The sequence below is a fragment of the Leptodactylus fuscus genome, chromosome 4 (genome assembly GCF_031893055.1).
Source record: "Leptodactylus fuscus isolate aLepFus1 chromosome 4, aLepFus1.hap2, whole genome shotgun sequence".
NCBI lineage: Eukaryota > Metazoa > Chordata > Amphibia > Anura > Leptodactylidae > Leptodactylus > Leptodactylus fuscus.
Window position 1 is genome coordinate 58,885,461 of NC_134268.1, and position 25,480 is coordinate 58,910,940.

Genomic DNA, 25,480 nt, shown 5'->3' on the forward strand with positions numbered 1-25,480 from the left:
AAACAATGTCTTCTACTGTCAGCATTTTAGTTCTCCTAGATGTAACTAAGCCCTTTCCTTGTGACACAACACAACACATTTTATTACATTTATGTGTTAACTCATTCATAGCCGGATAACAGCAATGACTCAACATATTCTTATTTGCTCTATTTGGCCATTGACAGCGAAGTGCTACAAAAACATTAGACAACATTGGAGAACACTTGCACTCAAATTCTGTTCTTTGGGTCCACTTGGGAACCCAATAAATGGAAATATAATCCACATATAAAGCGTTTACCAACGGAAACCTATAGATTATAATGTGTTCTGTTGGGTTTCTGCCTGAAAAATTCAGAGAGAAAAGTCGTCATTAGAGATGAGCGAACAGTGTTCTATCGAACTCATGTTCGATCGGATATTAGGCTGTTCGGCATGTTCGAATCGAATCGAACACCGCGTGGTAAAGTGCGCCATTACTCGATTCCCCTCCCACCTTCCCTGGCGCCTTTTTTGCTCCAATAACAGCGCAGGGTAGGTGGGACAGGAACTACGACACCGGTGACGTTGAAAAAAGTAGGCAAAACCCATTGGCTGCCGAAAACATGTGACCTCTAATTTAAAAGAACAGCGCCGCCCAGCTTTGCGTCATTCTGAGCTTGAAATTCACCGGGGACGGAGGTTTCCGTCCAGTTAGCTAGGGGTTAGATTCTGGGTAGGCAGGGACAGGCTAGATAGGAAGGAGAAGACAACCAACAGCTCTTATAAGAGCTAAATTCCAGGGAGAAGCTTGTCAGTGTAACGTGGCACTAACGGGCTCAATCGCTGCAACCCAGCTTTCCCAGGATCCTGAATGGAATACACTGTCAGTGTATTCCCGTATACCCGATATATACCCCCGATACCCGTTCCAACGGTGTGCCCCCCCACCTTCACCCCAGAAATACCCTGCAAGTCCCCTAGCAATAGGATTGGGGCTATATACACCCACTATTTTTGCTACTGCCATATAGTGCCATTGTCTCACTGGGAATTCAAAGAATATATTGGGCTTACATATAACTTCAATTCCAGGGAGAAGCTTGTCAGTGTAACGTGGCACTGACGGGCTCAATCGCCGCAACCCAGCTTTCCCAGGATCCTGAATGGAACACACTGACAGTGTATTCCCGTATACCCCATATATACACCCCAAATCCCCGTTCCAACGGTGTGCCCCCCCACCTTCACCTCCGAAATACCCTGCAAGTCCCCTAGCAATAGAATTGGGGCTATATACACCCACAATTTTTGCTACTGGTATATAGTGCCATTGTCTGACTGGGAATTCAAAGAATATATGGGGGTTATGTGCACCCACAATTTTTAATACTGGTATACAGTGCCATTGTCTGACTGGGAATTCAAAGAATATATGGGGGTTACGTGCACCCACAATTTTTGCTACTGCTATACAGTTCCATTGTCTCACTGGGAATTCAAAGAATATATGGGGGTTATGTGCACCCACAATTTTTAATACTGGTATACAGTGCCATTGTCTGACTGGGAATTCAAAGAATATATGGGGGTTATGTGCACCCACAATTTTTACTACTGGTATATAGTGCCATTGTCTGACTGGGAATTCAAAGAATATATGGGGGTTATGTGCACCCACAATTTTTAATACTGGTATACAGTGCCATTGTCTGACTGGGAATTCAAAGAATATATTGGGGTTATGTGCACCCACAATTTTTACTACTGGTATACAGTGCCATTGTCTGACTGGGAATTCAAAGAATATATTGGGGTTATGTGCACCCACAATTTTTACTACTGGTATATAGTGCCATTGTCTGACTGGGAATTCAAAGAATATATGGGGGTTACGTGCACCCACAAGTTTTGCTACTGCTATACAGTTCCATTGTCTCACTGGGAATTCAAAGAATATATGGGGGTTATGTGCACCCACAATTTTTAATACTGGTATACAGTGCCATTGTCTGACTGGGAATTCAAAGAATATATGGGGGTTACGTGCACCCACAATTTTTGCTACTGCTATACAGTTCCATTGTCTCACTGGGAATTCAAAGAATATATGGGGGTTATGTGCACCCACAATTTTTAATACTGGTATACAGTGCCATTGTCTGACTGGGAATTCAAAGAATATATGGGGGTTATGTGCACCCACAATTTTTACTACTGGTATATAGTGCCATTGTCTGACTGGGAATTCAAAGAATATATGGGGGTTATGTGCACCCACAATTTTTAATACTGGTATACAGTGCCATTGTCTGACTGGGAATTCAAAGAATATATGGGGGTTATGTGCACCCACAATTTTTACTACTGGTATATAGTGCCATTGTCTGACTGGGAATTCAAAGAATATATGGGGGTTATGTGCACCCACAATTTTTAATACTGGTATACAGTGCCATTGTCTGACTGGGAATTCAAAGAATATATTGGGGTTATGTGCACCCACAATTTTTACTACTGGTATATAGTGCCATTGTCTGACTGGGAATTCAAAGAATATATGGGGGTTACGTGCACCCACAATTTTTGCTACTGCTATACAGTTCCATTGTCTCACTGGGAATTCAAAGAATATATGGGGGTTATGTGCACCCACAATTTTTAATACTGGTATACAGTGCCATTGTCTGACTGGGAATTCAAAGAATATATGGGGGTTATGTGCACCCACAATTTTTAATACTGGTATACAGTGCCATTGTCTGACTGGGAATTCAAAGAATATATGGGGGTTATGTGCACCCACAATTTTTGCTACTGCTATACAGTTCCATTGTCTCACTGGGAATTCAAAGAATATATGGGAGTTATGTGCACCCACAATTTTTACTACTGGTATATAGTGCCATTGTCTGACTGGGAATTCAAAGAATATATGGGGGTTATGTGCACCCACAATTTTTAATACTGGTATACAGTGCCATTGTCTGACTGGGAATTCAAAGAATATATGGGGGTTATGTGCACCCACAATTTTTACTACTGGTATACAGTGCCATTGTCTGACTGGGAATTCAAAGAATATATGGGGGTTATGTGCACCCACAATTTTTAATACTGGTATACAGTGCCATTGTCTGACTGGGAATTCAAAGAATATATGGGGGTTATGTGCACCCACAATTTTTAATACTGGTATACAGTGCCATTGTCTGACTGGGAATTCAAAGAATATATGGGGGTTATGTGCACCCACAATTTTTAATACTGGTATACAGTGCCATTGTCTGACTGGGAATTCAAAGAATATATGGGGGTTATGTGCACCCACAATTTTTACTACTGGTATACAGTGCCATTGTCTGACTGGGAATTCAAAGAATATATGGGGGTTATGTGCACCCACAATTTTTAATACTGGTATACAGTGCCATTGTCTGACTGGGAATTCAAAGAATATATGGGGGTTATGTGCACCCACAATTTTTACTACTGGTATATAGTGCCATTGTCTGACTGGGAATTCAAAGAATATATGGGGGTTATGTGCACCCACAATTTTTACTACTGGTATACAGTGCCATTGTCTGACTGGGAATTCAAAGAATATATGGGGGTTATGTGCACCCACAATTTTTAATACTGGTATACAGTGCCATTGTCTGACTGGGAATTCAAAGAATATATGGGGGTTATGTGCACCCACAATTTTTAATACTGGTATACAGTGCCATTGTCTGACTGGGAATTCAAAGAATATATGGGGGTTACGTGCACCCACAATTTTTGCTACTGCTATACAGTTCCATTGTCTCACTGGGAATTCAAGGAATATATGGGGGTTATGTGCACCCACAATTTTTAATACTGGTATACAGTGCCATTGTCTGACTGGGAATTCAAAGAATATATGGGGGTTATGTGCACCCACAATTTTTACTACTGGTATATAGTGCCATTGTCTGACTGGGAATTCAAAGAATATATGGGGGTTATGTGCACCCACAAGTTTTAATACTGGTATACAGTGCCATTGTCTGACTGGGAATTCAAAGAATATATTGGGGTTATGTGCACCCACAATTTTTACTACTGGTATACAGTGCCATTGTCTGACTGGGAATTCAAAGAATATATGGGGGTTACGTGCACCCACAATTTTTGCTACTGCTATACAGTTCCATTGTCTCACTGGGAATTCAAAGAATATATGGGGGTTATGTGCACCCACAATTTTTAATACTGGTATACAGTGCCATTGTCTGACTGGGAATTCAAAGAATATATGGGGGTTATGTGCACCCACAATTTTTACTACTGGTATATAGTGCCATTGTCTGACTGGGAATTCAAAGAATATATGGGGGTTATGTGCACCCACAATTTTTAATACTGGTATACAGTGCCATTGTCTGACTGGGAATTCAAAGAATATATGGGGGTTATGTGCACCCACAATTTTTAATACTGGTATACAGTGCCATTGTCTGACTGGGAATTCAAAGAATATATTGGGGTTATGTGCACCCACAATTTTTACTACTGGTATACAGTGCCATTGTCTGACTGGGAATTCAAAGAATATATGGGGGTTACGTGCACCCACAATTTTTGCTACTGGTATACAGTGCCATTGTCTCACTGGGAATTCCACAAATAATTTGGGGATTCATTCACCCTACATCTCAGGCTCTTGCCATATTCACCCAGGTTGTCAGTGCTGCACCAGCTCGTTCCCAGACAGCTCGGCCCGAAAAACACGTTACCTATATAGAGGATTTGGACAATGAAGACAACATGTTCTAAATCTAATGTCTGCACCTTCTCCAGAATTAAAATAAAGGCAGCGTTTAACTTTCAAATAGCACTGCACAAAGGAAGAGCTTATCAGCTTGTCTCATGACATGCTACTGAAAAGTTTCATTTGTGTATCTTAATGTAAATATAGTTGTATAAGCTTTTTGGGTTTTAGGCACTGCCAAGTTATTTATTACCACCCGCTCCCTTATAATGATGATGACGCCAAAGTCACTGTGGGTGTTCAGAGCTCACAGCTTTGGGTGACATTTGTCTTGCTCTCTGTCGGTACCAGCTGTCTTTTTGGATACCGTAAAGTTATGTTGACTTTATTAACAGCTATAGAAGCTTTAGCCAGGTTGTGACGGTGTGTAACCCTAACAACACTAAGTGGGATACACATTAATAGTCAGTCTATGTACGCTAAATGTATCACTGAAGTAATTTTTTTTCCCTCTCCCCTAATATAAGAAACGAACAGACATTAGACCTAGACCGGGGTTCGAGGCTTGAAAAAATCCAGTATTATTTGTTCTTCATGATTTGAAATATGTGTTGAAAAGCAACCCAAGATGAAGTCAGCCATGTGTGCCAGTGTGTTACTTGGCATGCCTTTGCTGGCCCCAACTGTAAGGGTCATTCTCCATTTCCTCCATTTTCCACTCCCCTTCACACCATTTGTGGTGAAGCAATGGGATGCACTGAAGTGCACCCTCTAGCCTCGTGTGGGATAGGGACATCAGATGCCACTCCAACCCCCTCGTCTTCCTCCGCCAGCCAACGGTGCGAAGATGAGAGGAGTGTGCTCTGAATGTTTTCTGCCTAGCAGAGGCTAGTTCTCACTTACGAAAATGGCCCCACTTTGACCTGTATATCAGGCACAATGGTGTAGGTTTCAAAGAAACATGGCACCAACAAGTTGGAAAACGTGGGCCATGCGTGGACCGTGTTTGAGTCTGGCAAGCTCCAGATCTGCTACCAGGTTCCAGCCATTATCACAGGCGCAAAAATGCCAGGCCCCAGGTGTAGCAGGGAAAAAAAAATGCCATCTCAGCCAGGATGGCATCCCTGACCTCGGAGGCACTGTGCTGTCTGTCCCCCAAGCTGATCAGTTTCAGCACGGCCTGCTGACATCTCCCCATGCCAGTGTTACAGTGTTTTCCGCTAGTAGCTGGGGTGGAGGTTGCAGCTTCGTAGGGTTTCAGTCTACTCCTGCCATGAATTTTGGCCTGGGAGAGGAGATAGGCCACCCCAGTTTGCACCCGGGGAACAGACTCCACCACATTCACCCTGCCTGTCATTAAAGATAAGCACTGCAGCATCCCTGACCACAGGCGCTTGTCCAAGTGTCGGTGGTCAAGTGGACCTTGCAGCAAAGCGCGGAACTAAGGGCCCACCTGATGTTGAGTGACACGTGCTGGTGCAAGGCGGGGACGCCACACCGGGAGAAGTTGAGACGGCTAGGGACGGCATAGTGAGGTGCCACAGTTGCCATCAGGTCCGGGAAGGCGGGAGTTTCAACAAGCCGGAACGCCAACCTCTCCTGGGCCAGCAGTTTAGCGATGTTGGCGTTCTAGGCTTGCGTGGGTGGGTGGTTAGCGGTGTATTTCTGCCGGCGCTCCAATGTCTGAGAGATGGTGGGTTGTTGTAAAGAAGCGCCTGATGGTGCCTTTGATGGTGCAGGAGAAGGAGATAAGACAGAAACAGGGGAGGATGAGGGAGAAGTCAACAAAGTGGCGGAGGCAGATGAAGTGATGTCCTGGCTCGTCCTCTGGAGTGCATCGCCAGCACTGTGAGCAGAGGCAGTGGCATGAACGGCGGGCGACGTTTGTCCTGCCGTTGCTGCCTGCCACTGATTCCATTGCTTGGATTCCAAATGACGGTGCATTGAAGTGGTGGACAGGTTGCTCTTCTCAGGGCCCCTACTCGATTTCGAGAGGCAAATTGTGTAGACGACACTATATCTGTCCTCGGCGCATTCCTTGAAAAAACTCTACACCTTCAAGAAACGTGCCCTCGATGGGGGAGTTTTTCTGGGCTGGGTACAAAAGGGAACATCTTCGGACATTCCGGGTCTGGCCTGGCTTCGGCAAAGCAGCTGACCTCTGCCTCTGGACATGTCTCTGCCTCTAGCTACCCTTTTTGGTGCTGCACCTGCCTCAACATCCACACTACTTTCCCAGCTTGACATCTGCCTTGTCCAGGTGGGGTCGGTGTCCTCGTCGTCCACCACCTCCTCTTCCAACTCCTGTCTCGCCTCCTCCTCCTGCACAATGCGCATGTCAACTGGCTGCCCTGACAGCAACTGCGTCTCATCGTCGTCGATGAGGGTGGGTTGCTGGTCATCCGCCACCAAATCGACCGGAGATGGAATGGAGGAGACTCTAGTGTTTGAGCATCTGGACACAGATACTCGTCTGTTAGGTCCGTGGAATCGCGAAATGGAGGGGCAGGTTGCGGTACAGTCAAAGGAAGGGAGAACAGCTCTGGGGAGCAGGGACAGTTGGGGTTATTGTTCTGGGAAGATTGGGAATTTTGGGTGGAAGGAGGACAAGACTGTTGGGTAAGAGGAGGTAGAGGCTGACTGGCTGGTGGACAATGTGCTTTAAGCGTTATCCGACAGCCATTGCAAGACCTGTTCCTGGTTCTCGGGCCTACTAATCTTTGTACCATTCAGCCTAGTTAATGTGGAACTTTTGTGCAAAGCGCAGAACTTAGGGCCCGCCTGATGTTAAGGGACACACGCTGGTACAAGGCTCAACTCACCCTAAGTGCCAAAAACACTGCTGGTGCAAGGCTCTACTCATGCCAAGGGCCTCAATCTCTGCTGGTAGCTCAGCTTAAGGTCATGTAACTTTGTTTGGAAGGGCTCATGTTAAGGGCTAGAAAAGTGAATTTTGGAAGGTCTTACCACATCACACACACACACACACACACACACACATACACACACACACTCAAAATGACAGTTAAGGGTGAGGGCTTTTGGAATTCCCATTGCCTATTCCATTTGTGGTTGTCATGGGGAACGTGATTTAAAGGGGTGGTTGTTACTGTTTGTTGAGCTTAAATTGGGGTTTGTGTCCATCCATTTGGGGAGTAAAGAAGGTTTCCAGGTATTTTCCCACTTTGATAGAGGTTTTTTTGAATGTGGAAAGTGTGTAGTTGTTAGGCAGTGATGTTGGGGTAATAGAGGGTCTTTGGTGTGTTAGATGCCCCCAGACATGCTTCCCCTGCTGTCCCAGTGTCATTCCAGAGGTGTTGGCATCATTTCCTGGGGTGTCATAGTGGACTTGGTGACCCTCCAGACACGGATTTGGGTTTCCCCCTTAACGAGTATCTGTTCCCCATAGACTATAATGGGGTTCGAAACCCGTTCGAACACACGAACATTGAGCGGCTGTTCGAATCGAATTTCGAACCTCGAACATTTTAGTGTTCGCTCATCTCTAGTCGTCATACAGTGTGATCTTGGCACATTAGAAACATTTTTCTTTTATGTAGATTGTGAGTCTCATATAGGGATCATAATTAGAGATGAGCGAACAGTAAAATGTTCGAGGTTCGATATTTGTTTCATGTAGCCCCTCAATATTTGACTACTCAAATCGAATATCAAACCCTATTATAGTCTATGGGGGAAAATATTCGTTTCAGGGGTTCAATCAAATTATACTTACCAAGTCCACGAGTGAGGATCGGGCTGGATCCTCCAAGAAGTCTTCTCCGTGCAGCGTCCCCGCGGCATCTTCCAGCTCTTCATTCACTCTGCCAGGCATTGGGCCTTGGCAGAGCCGACTGCGCATGTCCGCACTACAATTATGACATGGTGGGGGTAAGTGAGACATGGCTGGACTCTAGCTATGACTGGGCTATAAATATACAAGGGTACAGTATGTTTAGAAAGGAGCGTACAAATAAGAAAGGGGGAGGGGTTTGCTTATACGTAAAAACCGGCCTTAAGCCAGTCCTGCGTGAGGACATCTGGGAGGAAAATGATTATGTGGAGTCATTATGGGTGGAGATTACGGGAGGAACAAATAATAATAAAATACTGATAGGGGTTTGTTATAAATCTCCAAATATAACGGAAGAAGCTGAAAATATACTAGTAAAACAAATAGATGAGGCCGCAAAGCATAATAAAGTCATTATTATGGGGGATTTCAACTACCCTGATATCAACTGGGAGGCAGAAACCTGCAGATCCAACAAAGGGAACAGGTTCTTGTCAGTAATAAAAGACAATTACCTATCGTAATTAGTGCAGGACCCAACAAGAGGCGAGGCACTTTTAGACCTAATTTTAACAAATGAACCTGACACATTATCAAAAGTGGAGGTTGGGGGACATCTGGGTAATAGTGACCATAACATAATAAGTTTTCTTGTACACATTAAGAAGACGTTTATTAGAGGGGGTACAAAAACACTAAACTTCAGGAAGGCAAATTTTAACCAGCTGAGAGAGGAGCTTAGCAGCATAAACTGGGACAATGTCCTCAACGTGACGGGAACACAAACTAAATGGGACATCTTCAAAAATATACTAAATAAGAGCACTAGAAAACACATACCCTATGGGAATAAGCGGGCCAGAAATCATAGAAAACCAATATGGCTAACTAAAACAGTACAGAATGCAATGAGGGATAAAAAGGAAGCATTTAAAGTACTAAAACAAGAAAGTAGCGACACAGCATTAAAAAACTATAAGGAGAAAAATAAATTGTGCAAAAAACAAATAAAGGAGGCGAAGATTGAGGCTGAGAGAAAAATTGCCAAGGAAAGTAAAAGTAATCCAAAATTATTCTTCAATTACATAAATAATAAGAGAATAAAAACTGACAATGTCGGCACTCTCAAAATAATCTGGGTGTAATGGTGGAGGAGGATGAGGAAAAAGCACAAGTATTAAATGCCTTCTTCTCTACAGTGTTTACACAAGAAAATCCATTGGCCAACAACATGATTAGGGGTAATGTAAACTCTCAATTAAATATCATCTGCTTAACCCAGGAAGAAGTGCAGCGCCGCCTGCAAAACACTAAAATAGAGAAATCGCCCGGTCCAGATGGTATACACCCCCGAGTTCTGAGGGAATTAAGCATGGTCATAGATAGACCCTTGTATCTAATATTTAAGGATTCAGTAATGACTGGGTCTGTTCCACAGGATTGGCGAATAGCAAATGTGGTGCCAATTTTCAAAAAGGGGTGTAAAAGGGAACCTGGAAACTATAGGCCAGTAAGTTTAACTTCTGTGGTGGGAAAGATATTTGAGGGCTTTCTAAGAGATGCTATCCTGGAGTATCTCAATGTAAATAATCTTATAACACCAAATCAGCATGGGTTTATGAGGAATCGGTCCTGTCAGACTAATCTGATCAGCTTCTATGAGGAGGTAAGTTCAAGACTGGACATGGGTAATGCAGTAGACGTGGTGTACCTGGACTTTTCAAAGGCTTTTGATACTGTTCCACATAAACGGTTGGTATGCAAAATGAGAATGTTGGGACTGGGGGAAAACATATGCATTTGGGTTAGCAACTGGTTCACTGATAGGAAACAGAGGGTACTTGTTAATGGTAAATATTCAGACTGGGCCACAGTCACCAGTGGGGTGCCACAAGGGTCAGTATTGGGTCCTCTCTTGTTTAATATCTTTATTAATGACCTGGTAGAGGGTTTACAAAGCAGGGTGTCTATATTTGCAGATGATACTAAACTTTGTAGGGTAATCAATAATGAGGAGAATAGTAGAATATTACAAGGGGATCTAAGGAAACTGGAAGCATGGGCAGAGACTTGGCAAATAAAGTTTAATGTTGACAAATGTAAAGTAATGCACTTTGGGCAACATAATAAAATGTATGACTATGTACTAAATAGTAAATTACTGGGTAAGACTGTCAATGAAAAAGACTTAGGGATTTTGGTGGACAGCAAGCTTACCTTTAATGACCAGTGCCAGGCAGCTGCTGCCAAGGCAAATAAAGTTATGGGATGCATCAAAAGAGGTCTAGATTCTCATGACAAGGACATAGTTATGCCTCTATACAAATCACTGGTACGGCCACACTTAGAATATTGTGCACAATTTTGGGCCCCAATATACAAGAAAGACATACAGTCCTATGAAAAAGTTTGGGCACCCCTATTAATCTTAATCATTTTTAGTTCTAAATATTTTGGTGTTTGCAGCCATTTCAGTTTGATATATCTAATAACTGATGGACACAGTAATATTTCAGGATTGAAATGAGGTTTATTGTACTAACAGAAAATGTGCAATATGCATTAAACCAAAATTTGACCGGTGCAAAAATATGGGCACCTCAACAGAAAAGTGACATTAATATTTAGTACATCCTCCTTTTGCAAAGATAACAGCCTCTAGTTGCTTCCTGTAGCTTTTAATCAGTTCCTGGATCCTGGATGAAGGTATTTTGGACCATTTCTTTCTACAAAACAATTCAAGTTCAGTTAAGTTTGATGGTCGCCGAACATGGACAGCCCGCTCTCAAATGATCTGAAAACAAAGATTGTTCAACATAGTTGTTCAGGGGAAGGATACAAAACGTTGTCTCAGAGATTTAACCTGTCAGTTTCCACTGTGAGGAACATAGTAAGGAAATGGAAGACCACAGGGACAGTTCTTGTTAAGCCCAGAAGTGGCAGGCCAAGAAAAATATCAGAAAGGCAGAGAAGAAGAATGGTGAGAACAGTCAAGGACAATCCACAGACCACCTCCAAAGAGCTGCAGCATCATCTTGCTGCAGATGGTGTCACTGTGCATCGGTCAACTATACAGCGCACTTTGCACAAATAGAAGCTGTATGGGAGAGTGATGAGAAAGAAGCCGTTTCTGCACGTACGCCACAAATAGAGTTGCCTGAGGTATGAAAAAGCACATTTGGACAAGGCAGCTTCATTTTGGAAACAAAAATTGAGTTGTTTGGTTATAAAAAAAGGCGTTATGCATGGCGTCCAAAAAGAAACAGCATTCCAAGAAAAACACATGCTACCCACTGTAAAATTTGGTGGAGGTTCCATCATGCTTTGGGGCTGTGTGGCCAATGCCGGCATCGGGAATCTTGTTAAAGTTGAGAGTCGCATGGATTCCACTCAGTATCAGCAGATTCTTGAGAATAATGTTCAAGAATCAGTGACGAAGTTGAAGTTACGCCGGGGATGGATATTTCAGCAAGACAATGATCCAAAACACCGCTCCAAATCCTCAGGCATTCATGCAGAGGAACAATTACAATGTTCTGGAATGGCCATCCCAGTCCCCAGACCTGAATATCATTGAACATCTGTGGGATGATTTGAAGCGGGCTGTCCATGCTCGGCGACCATCTAACTTAACTGAACTTGAATTGTTTGTCCAAAATACCTTTATCCAGGATCCAGGAACTGATTAAAAGCTACAGGAAGCGACTAGAGGCTGTTATCTTTGCAAAAGGAGGATCTACTAAATATTAATGTCACTTTTCTGTTGAGGTGCCCATACTTTTGCACCGGTCAAATTTTGGTTTAATGCATATTGCACATTTTCTGTTAGTACAATAAACCTCATTTCAATCCTGAAATATTACTGTGTCCATCAGTTATTAGATATATCAAACTGAAATGGCTGTTGCAAATACCAAAATATTTAGAACTAAAAATGATTAAGATTAATAGGGGTGCCCAAACTTTTTCATAGGACTGTAAGTGAACTTGAAAAAGTGCAAAGACGGGCAACCAAAATGATTAGGGGAATGGGTGGACTGGAGTACAACGATAGATTAACAAACTTGGGGTTATTCAGTTTAGAGAAAAGACGTCTACGGGGAGATCTAATAACAATGTACAAATACATGAAGGGACAATACAAAAAACTTTCTAAGGATATTTTTACTCCTAGGCCAGTGACAGTGACAAGAGGACATCCACTACGTCTGGAGGAGAGAAGGTTTCACCAGAAACATAGAAGGGGATTCTTCACAGTAAGAACAACGAGGCTCTGGAACTCTCTGCCCCAGGAAGTGGTGATGGCGGATTCACTGAACAAGTTCAAAGTGGGCCTGGATGCCTTTCTTGAAGAGAAAAATATAATGGGTTATGGTCTCTAGATTTTAAGGACACGTTGATCCAGGGTTTTATACTGACTGCCAGATTTGGAGTCGGGAAGGAATTTTTTCCCCTGAAATAGGGCAATTGGCATGAGCCTCCTGGGGTTTTTTGCCTTCCCCTGGATCAACACTGTAGGGGATTGTAGGGTTATAGGTTGGACTTGATGGACTAATGTCTTTATCCAACCTCATCATCTACTATATGTAACAAGCAGACATGCGCAGTCGGCTCTGCCCAGGCCCGATGCCTGGCAGAGTGAATGAAGAGCCGGAAGACGCCGCGGGTAAGCTGGATGGAGAAGATTTCTAAAGGTAGGAGAAGAACCAGCGTTGATTGGCTGACTGTATACCATTCGGCCAATCAATGCTGGTTCTGCATCGAACTTTTACATTCGAATAGCGAAATGGTACTCGATCGAGTATGAGTATTTCGAATACCGTAGTATTCGATCGAATACCTACTCGATCGAGTACTACTCGCTCATCTCTAATCATTAGCCATTAAATAAAATTTGATAAATGACAACCTTTCTATTATGCAGTTTTCAGAGATGTTTTGTAAATACTGTATATGTTTATAAATATTTTATCCATATCTATCTATACTCGATACAGTATCTTTCTATGTAGTATATTTTTCCCACAACATAACCATGGCAACCAACAAAATGAAAACATCTTCCGTATACATATATGTCCAGCATCCTGAAAATGGTAGGCATATCTTGAACCACCTGGGCTCCAGTGCTAAACATATAACAGGGGAGGGGTTCCTGTATTGTTTATAGTACCGATCCTCACATTGAGACCCTCCATACCTCCTAATGATATACCCAGAGAGACAGCGTATAACAGGAGAATGATTTATAGCACTGACTTCCTTTTTATTTCATGGTTAATGTGTTTGTTGAAAACTTCAGATGTATAAACTTATTGAATAAGCAATAAAGCTGAGGGTGCTAAAAAAATCAAGCAGAAAAACATTGCTGGTATTGATTTACAATGCATTCTTAATTAAAAAGTCCTGTGTTTAATGGTCACGGATCCCCATTATCTCTGTATGCTGTATCTGTCACCAATAACTATAAGATGTATCGCTGTCAACAATTCAATCTAAGCTGTTTGGACCTTAAGACAAAATCTTACAGTTACTAATAGGAACACCAAATATTGGAAAATCATATTTAGAATAGAATTGTCTGCGGAGAATACGGACATTTTCTGTCCATGAAAAGCGTGCGTTTAAGATTAATTATTTTAGGAGGAAAATAATAAAGAATCTTCACTCCATGAGCTGGGATCTAATGTTCTCATTAACTTTAAAATCAGTTTAGTGAAGGAAAATATATTAAATTTACAGATAATGATGGAAAATAATCTCAGGAGACAGATAGGCTGCCACATGATGAGAATGTGTCAGAGAACATGCATTTGTTTCTGTATCAAAGGTGCAAGTTACATCTCAAGTACCCCATATGTGTCCCTGTATGTCCTCAATGTGGGCCATTGTATGGAGGTTTTTATTTAGTACCAGTATGGTAATGCTAATATCGGCCTTGATATACTGGGTTTTGTTCAGTAATAGTATGGTGATAATAGTTGTTCCTTGCATAGTGAAGGTATTTCATTATATATTAGGGCAGGTTCACACCTGCTCCCAGTCTCGACCTTAGCCATTCCGGTGGTCTTCAGTCTTTAGCCCCGAGAAATTGGACAGTGGACGGAAACCTGGTGGTCAGTTTTCAAACCCATTCACTTGAATGGGTTTGCAAAGTGACCGCCCGTGAGCGTCTTCTGCGTCTCTGTGTCGAAATAGATTTTTTTAAACCGGACACAAAATTCTGCGTGTCTGAATTTGTGTTCAGTTAAAAAAAAAAAAATGGTTTCGCAGCGGAGAGGCAGAAGACGCACATGGGTGGTCACTTTGCAAACCCATTCAAGTGAATAGGTTTGAAAACTAACTGCCGGGTTTCTGTCCCCTGTCGAGTTTCTTGGGGCAGAAGATGGAAACCCACCGGATTGGCTAAAGCGGAGACCGGGCGCAGGTATGAACCCGCCATTACTGTACATAAAAAAAAAATCTTAGAACTGTGTTGTCTTTACCTAGTTAGAGCAACATATAGTGTTAATTTTTGTTGTGTGTAATTTTTGATGTTTGCAATTTTTTGGTATACAATATTTAAGTTTATTACACAACCATAGTCTATCCCAAACACAGCTAAGCAATCTTTGATATTTAGCAGTATCACTGTAGCTCCATAAGGGCAGATGCAAATATATACAGTAGCTGATCTGTGTAGATGACTGAATTTAGAATGTTTTAGCAAATTTATACGTGATAACTTAGAACTGCAAAAAGTGTGGGTTTTTTGTGTAATGATATTTGCTGTTGTGCCAGACTCGGAAATAATGATCTTGGGTTATCTAGCCAAAGTGAAGAGCAAACAAGTCACGTGACTGGCCTGACTGACTGTTAAGAGATAGTGTTGTAGCATTTGATGGAAGGATAGAAGATGGAAGCTGTAAAGAGAAATAAATTGGATGTGTCAGGCAAGAAGTTACAGGGAATCAGATAAACCTGAAAGCTAATGCTCAGACAAGGCCAGTTAATGTGACCTTTGTGTTTGTACACAGTTTGTTGAGGTATCTGCTGTCTTATTTTTCTAATGCATAAGATCAAATATCACAGACATGAATGTGCTGCCACACGGTATTTGGATCAGCGAAATTAGCTAAGCTGCCATGATAGAGAAAGCTTCATAACACAAAGCACTAAGTCAGGAAATGGCCATTTCTCTTTGTTGCCTTGATCTAAGCGTTATTCCCATCTGCCTTATTTTGATCTAAATACTTGTATTTCTAGTTTCCTAGGAAATATTTACTGCGGTGGTAGCTCTGTCTTGCTGTAATGAGCTACAAATGCCGTCCATAGACCTTTGAGATTTATGAGTTTGTCTAATGCTCTATGTACATGGCTAGGCTGAGATTTGGTCATGTGTTTAATGGGTCCATTTCTTCAGGGTCCCATTCACCTTAGAGGGTTAATCAGGTTTATGAAAAGGCCCTTATAGTCTGATTTGTGAAAAAAGTAGAGCATGGTCATAAGAACTGATGGCTGTTCAGCCATACATGGCACTACACGTCACCTGTTTTCATGACGATATAAGGGAATGTGGTCTAGGGTCTGAATTTATTTATAGCATTTGATCTGGGGGTCACCATTTATTGATGGGTCTGTTCTGGGGCCTACATTTATTAGGAATGCAGGTAAGGAAAGACGGAAATCCAGCAGACTGAAGACTCTTTCTTGATTAAAATATCAAATTTTCTCTTTATTAGGTACAAAAAACACATTAAAAGTTTTTTCATGAGTCCGATGGTATAGCCTTGAGGTGTACAACAAATTCAACGACCTACGCGTTCAGGAGTATACCTCCCTTAGTCATAGTCAAATTCTAACTGAATCCTGTTCCAATTTATATGGTCCATAGTATGTGTTAACACAGCTGAGTCAAATAATCACAAAGAATGGCGAGCAGACATGGCACATATACCCGATCTCATGCTGCGGAGTCACACAACATATGTACAAACAACATTAAAAACATGAAATTAAAAGAAAAAAAAAAAGAAAAAAATTTAATTTCATGTTTTTAATGTTGTTTGAGGCATGCCTTGACACTTATACTGATCCTGCTACCACACTAGATCGCGTCTGATGAAGGTCTAAGGACCGAAACGTCATATCCAATTGATCTAGCCTGTCTTTCCATGCCAATATTTTGCATTGTGTCAAAAGGCGTTAACTATATTGTAAAATAAATCTCTATATTCCTTTGATCACAAAACAGTGTGTGCAGCAAAATCTATTTTCACTAGTATATTTGGGTCGAAGGACCTTTTTTCGCTAGCACCACATATAATTTTAGAGTGTGCGGTACCATTGACTTTTTTGCTGAATTAATTTCATGTCTGAATTAATTTTGCAGTTTGCAGTGGCTTGTTAACCCCATCCCGACATCCACTGTAGTATTATGGTGGATGCCAGGTCTTTAAAGATAGCCACCGGGTCTCTGTACATTACAGCTGCAGAACACTCTGATCACAGGCATTGCATTCTGACATTGGCCCTTAAGGTTGAAAAATAAACCCTGGGGCTGGCAGAAAGATCTCAGAAGCCATCCTGTTCCTATGAAAACCAAGATCTTAATAAAGGCTTCCAGGCCTATCTTAGGAATATAACTATTGAGGTTGGTCTATAATCAGCCTCAATAGTTATGTAACGATTCTATGCACAGAAATATGCACGGAAGCCAAATAAAGTTACGGGTGTTAGCATATGGTGATATAAGTTTGGCATCCCTGGAATCAAAATGGCCAATAGAATACATTTGACTTGTCATTTTGGTTGCACAGTGAACACAGTTAAAACAAAGCCCATAAGAAAGCTACACAAATGCAATTTTTCTCCAATTCTACTCCATTCAGAATTTTTCCATCTTCCCATTACATCATGCAGAATATTAAATTATACCACTACTGAGTACAATTTGTCTCACAAACATTAAACTCTCATATGGCTCTGTGAACAGAAAAATAACAACGTTATGGGGTATAGATAGGGGGGAGTCAAAAATGAAAATTGAAAAATATCCGTCATGGGAAGAGGTTAAGACGTTGTTGCCCCCTCTGAAATGCCTCCAGTATATAGTGTGGTCATGGCCCAGGGTCTAAACTGTAAAGCAGTTGTGTACTTTGTAGGAATTCACACTCACTTTCTGCAAGAATTGGTTATTTTTACTTGTACATGATTCAACAATAGAACAGCAATGGTACAATTGATACACAAGGTCTCTTATGAACAAGCTTTTCTATTCAGGTGGAGGATATATATAAATTGAAGGTATAAATAGCACATAAAGTCTCTGGACAACTGTCCTTAAATCAAATCTACTGTATAGATTCTTCTAGACACAGAAAGGTAGTTACTTACTAGCGTTAGGTTCATACTAGCGTTCAGGTTTTTGTTCTTTGGGACCACTTGGGGACTCGAAAAACTGAAACCTTATCTGCTCATAAAGCGGTCTCCTGTGGAAACCCATGAACCTCATAGACTATAATGACGTCCGTTGGGTTTCTGCCCGGTTTGCTCTCAAAATCGGCAGAGAGAAAAGTCCTGTTTTGGTCCCCAAACAATCACACAATACTAGTGTGACCATAGCCTTAGACATCTGAGATATGTCATCTGTACTTCAGAGAATGGCATGGTGTTGTAAATCGTAACACAACAGGACTCAAACTACCCAAGTGCTGCACAAACTCTGCCAACTGCTCACTGCGTAAAACCCAATATAAGGCTATGCAGGATCATACTACAGATCATACTACAGATCATACTACAGAGCACTGTCCATGGCACAATGCCCAGACATCACTAAGGTGCCACTTCTCCCAAAACAACACTGAGTATATAATATGACATGGCAGCAACATACAGTCCTCTTAACTGATTGACCACCACTGAACAGATATACATTACAGATATATAGTTTTATAGACATATATATTTACATGTATTCACCAGGTTATGAAAGATATAGTGGCTACCTATTAGATGTCATTCTAACAGGTCAAGGTAATTCAGACAATGCAAATCACTCAGCTTTCTCTGGTTCTGCATTCATTTCTTTACATTTAATCTTCATATGTCATTGGCACTGGTGTAATGCCATATTCATGCTCTGCTTGTTGTTTTAACATCAGTGAGTTGACTGATTTAGTCAGGCCATAATAAGCAAATTTAGCATGCTTTATTACCCCGGTAGTACAGATGCAAATGAAGCAAAAAGCAAAAAGCAAATCAATTGAAATGAAAACAATAGTAATTCTGGTGATAACACATGAATGCAGGGGACATAGACAGTTGAGGGTCCCTGTACCAGGACCCTTCTTTCCAATATCTCAGCATAGAGCATCTCCACATGTCTCTCCTACAATCCTCTCGTAATCATTAACTTTGAAGATCATTTGCTTAGACCTTTACCTGCGATTTTATAGATTATTAGAAGTTACCCGTGACTTCGTCTGTGGGTTGGCGGTGGGGCTGAACCGCTTATATTTCTTGTCCCCCTATCTGTGCCCCCAGTCTAGTTCATCTGCCCCCAGTATCTTGTTCCCCCATCTCTGCCCCTAGTTTCTTCTCACCCAATCTCTGCCCCCAGCTTCATGTCCCCCCTTCTCTGCCCCCAGTCCACTTCATCTGCCCCCAGTTTCTTGTCCCCCCATCTGTGCCACCAGTTTCTTCCCCCCATCTCTGCCCCCAGTCTCATGTCCCCCCATCTCTGCCCCCAGTTTCTCCACCGCATCTCTGCCCCCAGTCACATGTCCCCCCATCTCTGCCCCCCAGTCTCATGTCCCACAGTCTCATGTCCCACCATCTCTGCCCCCAGTTTCTTCACCCCCCCATCTCTGCCCCCCAGTCTCATGTCCCCCCATCTGTGCCCCCAGCTTCATAGCCCCCCCTACCCTCCCCCACCTACATTGGCCCCCATATAGTAGCACTCACCTTGGCCTATGTCCTCCACTGCTCTCACTGCTGGCTGAGTGCAGACAGTTCTGTGTCGTTTATGTAGCAGAGCAAGCCCAGCGTCATAGCAACCAGATGCCGGAGCTTGCTGTACTTCATATAGGCAGCCGGCCGAGAAGTGTATGCAGCGAGGAGACACAGGAGAGGAGGAGATAGGCCGAGGTGAGTGTTACTACACGGGGGCTGATGTAGGGATGGAACTGAAGCTGGGGACCTAGGGACACCCCCTTCCCCTGGGACACCCCCTCCCCCCCAGGACACCCCTCCCTCGGGAAACCCCCACCCCCCGCTGCACTCACTTGTATGTGTGGAGTGTCGGGTGCAGCAGCCTCCTCCGCGATGTGTGTAGGCAGCCTGGCATAGCTGCAGCTCCGGGACCCTGTGGGCGGCCGTCATCTTCCTCACTGTGTCCCTGGTGAATTGGCATGCCCACATACAGCCCTCAACCTATGGTGCCACAGCCCTGGCTCTATAGCCCGCCCACAGCCTGCCATGCACCAATAGGAGGAGCGTGGACAGAGCAGCGCTGGCAGAATGCCAGCTTCTACAGCCGAGCCCAGAGGGGTGTTTGGAGGGTGACGGTGGCGATTTGGGGTGAGTGACCCACATTTAAAGTAGCCTATTCGCCTTCCATGGGAAATATGTAGGTGTGTGTGAAATTTCACCTAAATCCATTCAGCTGTTTGGCTGTGATTGAGGAACAAACATCCGAACATCCGAACATCCAAACATCCAAACCCACAAACCCACAAACTCACAAACATTCACCTTTATAATATTAATAGGATAGAAATCCACTGTTAAGCTGATAAGCCCCATGACCCACTGGGCTCCTGTACAGCTGAGTGGGTTGCACCAATGGTATGTCCACCAATACCTTAATGTACCATAGCAGTATCTAATCACAATGTACAAATTCATGAAGGGACAGTGCAAAAAACGTTCTAAGGGTACATTCACAAGGAGGTGAAGAATTTGGTGTGGGAGGCTTGTTTTCCAGCGCTGAAATTCCACACCAAATTCCTCACCATTTTCCTCTGTGTGAATGGAGCCTTAATAATGATCTTTCTATTCCTAGGCCAGTGGCAGGAACAAGGGGACATCTTCTATGCATAGAGTAAAGAACATTTCACCAGCAACATAGACAAGGATTCTTTATTGTCGAGCAGCAAAACTATGGAGTGCATTACCGTGGGATACTGTCATGGTGGATTCACTGGTCATTCATTGTACAAGTATGAATGGACATCTTTTCTTGAATGGAAAAAAATCACAAGTTACAGGTTTTCCATTTTTGGTGAAGTTTATCCAAATATGATTGATGGATTTGGAGCCGGGAAGGTTTTTTTTCCCTGACATGAGGCTATACTTGAGTTTGGCGTGCTATACTTGAGTTTGGGGTGCTATACTTGAGTTTGGGGTTGCAAGAAGAAGAAGACCTGAGAAGACACAGACTTCAAGGCTCGACTTTAGCAGGGCAGACTTCAAGAGCCTGAAGGCAAGGGTTAGCAGAATTCCATGGTGCAAAATTCTTAAGCACAAAAATGCACATGAAGGGTAGGAAATCTTCCGTAGGGAAATCATTAAAGCACAGGAACTAACAATACCTTGAAGGAAGAAAAATGGGAAGCACCTAAAAATATCAGGATGGATGACCAAAAAATTACATAACCTGCTAAAAAGGAAAAAGGAAACATACAAAAAGTGGAAGATGGGAACTATACCTAAGGAAGAGTACACAGCAGTCTGCAGACTCTGCAAGACAAGCATCAAAGGAGCTAAGGCTGAACACGAATTGAAGCTTGCAAAAGAGGCAAAGAGTAAGGTAAAAGGATTTTGGGGATATGTTAAAAGCAAAAGAAAAGTGAAGGAGACCATTGGAGTCCTGCAGAATGACAAAGGAGAAACAGTTAACATGGTGGAACAGCAGGTGGAGCTACTAAATTCATATTTTGTATCCGTCTTCTCCCAAGAAACTAATGGAAATATCGACATTAATGGTGATGGAGATGAGGGGAAGGAGGACTCCAAGCTGACTATAAGCGAAGGTCTGGTAAGAGAGCACTTAGCCAAGTTACAGGAAACCAAGTCCCCAGGACCAGATGATTTACACCCTAGAGTCCTGAAAGAGATAGCAGAGGAAATAACAGAACCCCTTGCTATAATCTTCGGTAAGTCATGGGAAACAGGAGTGGTCCCTTTAGATTGGAAAAGGGCAAATGTTGTCCCCATCTACAAAAAGAGGAAAAGGAACGATCCAGGAAATTACAGGCCGGTAAGTTTGACCTCGATAGCAGGAAAAATCTTTGAGCAAATTGTCAAGGAACATTTACTTCGGTACCTGGATGGGAAGGCATTAATTAACCAGAGCCAGCATGGCTTTATGACCAATAAATCTTGTCAGACTAACCTGATTTCCTTCTACAACAAAATCACTGAATGGTTGGACCAAGGGAATGCCGTGGACATAGTATATCTTGACTTCAGTAAGGCATTTGATAAAGTATCACATAACCTTCTTATTGAAAAAATGATTAAGTATGGCTTTGACAAAAAATCAGTTAGGTGGATTCACAACTGGTTTAATGATCGGGCACAACGAGTAATACTAAATGGCTACACATCAAACTGGAAGAAAGTCAAAAGCGGGGTGCCGCAGGGCTCTGTTCTGGGCCCAGTACTTTTTAATATCTTTATAAATGATCTGGACGATGGAATTATTGGGGATCTCATAAAATTTGCAGATGATACGAAGATAGGAGGAATAGCCAACACTAGAGAGGAGAGAGAGTGTATTCAAAAGGACTTAGACACACTGGAACAATGGGCTGAGGCGAACAAAATGGTATTTAACAGGGGCAAATGCAAAGTTCTACATCTGGGTAACAGAAATGTAAAAAACATATATAGTATGGGAAGAATAGAACTAAGTGATAGCATAGGGGAAAAGGACTTGGGCATAATAGTAGATCACAAATTCAACATGAGCCAACAGTGCGGTGCTGCTGCAAAAAAGGCTAATAAAATTCTGGGATGTATTAAGACAAGCATTGAATCTAGATCAAGAGAGGTCATTATTCCGCTGTACTCTTCCCTGGTCAGACCACACCTGGAATACTGTGTACAGTTCTGGGCGCCTCAATTCAAGAAAGACATCGATAAGAGCAACCAAAATGGTGGAAGGTCTGCAAACCATGTCCTATGAGGAGCGGCTAAAAGAACTGGGATTGTTTAGTTTGCAGAAGAGAAGGCTGAGGGGAGATTTAATAGCAGTCTACAAATATCTGAAAGGTAGTCACAGTGCAGAGGGATCTACCCTATTCTCATTAGCACAAGGAAGTACAAGAAGCAATGGGATGAAACTAAAGGGAAAGAGATACAGATTAGACATTAGAAAAAACTTTCTGACAGTGAGAGTAGTGAGAGAGTGGAATAGGCTGCCACGGGAGGTGGTGGGCGCTCCATCAATGGAAATCTTCAAGCGGAATCTGGATAAACATATAGCTGGGATGATTTAGGAAAACCTGCACTCGCAGGGGGTTGGACCCGATGGCCCTTGAGGTCCCTTCCAACTCTACCATAAAAAAAAAAGTAAGTCTTATGTTTGTTTTTTTTTGTTTTTTTTTACTTCCATTGGTTCAACACTGCAGGGTTATAGGTTGGATTTGATGGACCTGTGACTTCATCCAACCTCATCTACTATGTTACTATGTAACTAGTACTAGACTAGCAGAGCAGCAACGTGACTTGGAAGGTCATGATCCACATTATGTACAGATGAAGCTAGGTTTAACTTGAAAATGCAATGGGGCATCTTACCATCGAACATAAGAAAAACCAATGTAAAACCATTCAAAGAGACATAATAAATGTCCGTGTTGTGTATTTAATGAGTTAAGTGCCTCGCTAACCTTTACTAGATCTGAAAGCCTGCTATCATGTAATGATTTAATAGTGTACTGCTCAATCTTAGAAAAGTCAATGATAAAAATGCTGAAAAATAGCAGGTATGGCTATCCTCATACAGTACCTGCATCTCTATAGTATAGGCTTTTATGTACATAAACCATTTTATCCAAAGATATCCACCATATACAGCGCTAAGCAAGGCTGTGCGCCAAACCACTGACTCCTTGATATTTCCACAGCTTGATTCTGACTCTTTTGCAAAAAATTGACAGCCATGGTCAGTCGAAAGAAGTACAAATCTTCTAATTAATTAATTAATTAAAACAATACTAAAAATGTTATGATATAATTAAAAATAATGATCTTATTTTGTAGCTGACGTCAGTAACTTCTTCCAACTCTGACTCTACAGCCTTAATACTAAGTACATTATATTTTCTTCTCTAAGTTTACACAGGGTGTAGATATAAAAAAAGCAGTATAGTAAATCCTGACCATAACAGCAGTCTGTATCCAAGCAACCCATATAGGGCCAGCTATTATATTTATATCCTTTGTGTATATTTTATGCTTTGTACTCTATTATTATAACTACAGTCATGTAATGCTATATTAGGGATTACTGTAATTACAGAAGGCCTCAGGCGTAGCTAGTTAATGGAGGCCATTTGCTGGAAGCCGACCTTACTCTATAATATGTACATGCTTGATGTCGGCCAAGATATTTTTAAGTTCCTAAAATAGCAGGAGAATTAACCAACAGCTTTCAGATGTGTAAATGCATTTATGTATTACTGTGAATTAAACAACTGGATATGTGTAGGTGCATGTTGATCTCACAGTTATTACAGATTTTATGCACCGACTTTGCATAAGAACAAAGGATGACATTTATTTAGTGACATTTCCTTCCATTAGCGCAGACCCCTGTACCATTGGGCTCATACCACAAACTGTGTGAAATGTCATCAATAAATAAGGACTAAAGATGGGCAAATTGGTTCGTAACAAATTGGATTTGACTTGAATATTCCAAATTGTTTGGTTTTTAATGAAACTTTGGACAAACAAAAAAGGCTGCGCTACATGAAATGGCCGCTGTCGCGTGTTTGACCAGCTCACACTTAGGACATGGAATGATCTACAGTTTGCCTTATGTACCATAATCTCTCCATCCATGGCGTGTTATTTATTATTCTTGTACTGAAGTCACAAATGAAATACTTTTTTCACTTTTCACTCAAGAACATATGTGCGGCTAAATCATTTTCTATTCATGGGTTGGAGAACCCTTTATGCCTGCACCACCAGCAACTGATTGTTTAGAATGTGCGCTTCCATTGTCTATATATTATACAGTATATGTGTAATGACAGTACCTCTATTACTAAATTGTTTGACCACTGTGTAAGCAATGCTACGTCTGATGCCGCTCCTGCTACCTCTTGTGTCACCTCCTCTACCTCATAGATTGTAAGCTCTTATGAGCAGGTCCCATTGTGGTCCCATTGTGTGAAGTGACTATTTCTCTGTAATGTCTCTTTTTGTCTGTACTTGAACCCTACAAATTGTACAGTGCTGCGGAATATGTTGGCGCTATATAAATAACATTTATTATTATTATCATCATTATCATATCACTTTTTTTGAAACCCATTTTTGTACTTTAATATTGTGGGAACATTGCCTGTATTCTAAGAGTATCACCTATCCCTGATTTTTTGGTGCTTTTTATTATGTTTCATGTGAAGATACAAGTGGTAATACGTTACCTGTTACATTCAGTTACAGCAGTGAGGATGTCTGGTAAATTCTAGGTGAAAGCAACATTCCTGAATACTCTGTGTATCACAGAGTAAGGATCCATTCACACGGAGGAAAATGGCACTGATTCTGCCACGATAACTCGCGGCAGAATCAGCGCTGATAAAAACCCTCCCATTGACTTCAATGGGCTCCGTCTTCCGTGCGGAACACATTGAAATCAATGGGTTAAAAAGCCTCTCATTGATTTCAATGTGTTCCACGCGGAAGATGGAACCCATTGAAGTCAAAGGGAGGGTTTTTATCAGTGCTGATTCTGCCGCAAGTTATCACGGCAGAATCAG

General features: G+C 42.1%; 1 protein-coding gene across 1 annotated transcript in view; it reads left to right on the forward strand.

Moving 5' to 3' along the window:
- Positions 1–25,250, forward strand: part of LOC142200299 (transcription elongation factor A protein 1-like) — a 524,101-nt gene extending 498,851 nt beyond the window's left edge. The window contains exon 10 of the transcript XR_012715444.1: positions 25,227–25,250. The gene's annotated coding sequence lies outside the window, so the exon portion shown is untranslated. The remainder of the gene's footprint in view (positions 1–25,226) is intronic.
- Positions 25,251–25,480: the final 230 nt, after the last annotated feature.